The sequence below is a fragment of the Penaeus monodon genome, chromosome 29 (genome assembly GCF_015228065.2).
Source record: "Penaeus monodon isolate SGIC_2016 chromosome 29, NSTDA_Pmon_1, whole genome shotgun sequence".
Taxonomy (NCBI): Eukaryota; Metazoa; Arthropoda; class Malacostraca; order Decapoda; family Penaeidae; genus Penaeus; species Penaeus monodon.
The window spans coordinates 20,575,499-20,575,933 of record NC_051414.1 but is presented as its reverse complement, the minus strand read 5'-3'; the positions used below and the strand labels follow the sequence as shown (position 1 = coordinate 20,575,933).

At 52.6% G+C, this 435-nt stretch overlaps 1 protein-coding gene across 1 annotated transcript in view; it reads left to right on the top strand.

The window, feature by feature from the left end:
* The window catches only part of LOC119591768 (proline-rich protein HaeIII subfamily 1-like), an 8,793-nt gene that overhangs the window by 2,483 nt on the left and 5,875 nt on the right, over positions 1-435 (top strand). The window lies entirely within an intron of this gene.

Below are 435 nucleotides of genomic sequence, written 5' to 3'. Positions count from 1 at the left end.
AGAGAGGGGGATAAGAAAGAAGGATAGGAAGGAAGGGGGAGGGAATAAGGAGAGGGGGATAGGAGGTAGAGGGGTAGGGCAAGAGAGGAGGGGATAAGATAGGGAAATGGGAGGAAGAGGATCGGAGATGGAAAGAGGGGAACAAGAGGGGAAATAGGAGATAGAGAATGGGATAGGGATAGGTGAAGGACGGGAGAGAGTAAATAGTAAGGGGACAGGAGGACGGTATAGACAGAGGGTTGGGGGATAGAGGGGGGGTGGACGTTCTCACGATCTTCCATTCATCGGAAGGAACGTCTTGGCAGAACGTCTTTGTCTGCTTCTACGGTGTCTTCTGCGCCCGTGGGACCTCGACGCCGCGCTTACCCTCCCCTTGGCAGTCCGTGGAAGACCATGCGTTGCTTTTGTGTTATCGTTATCAAAAGAGATAGTCTT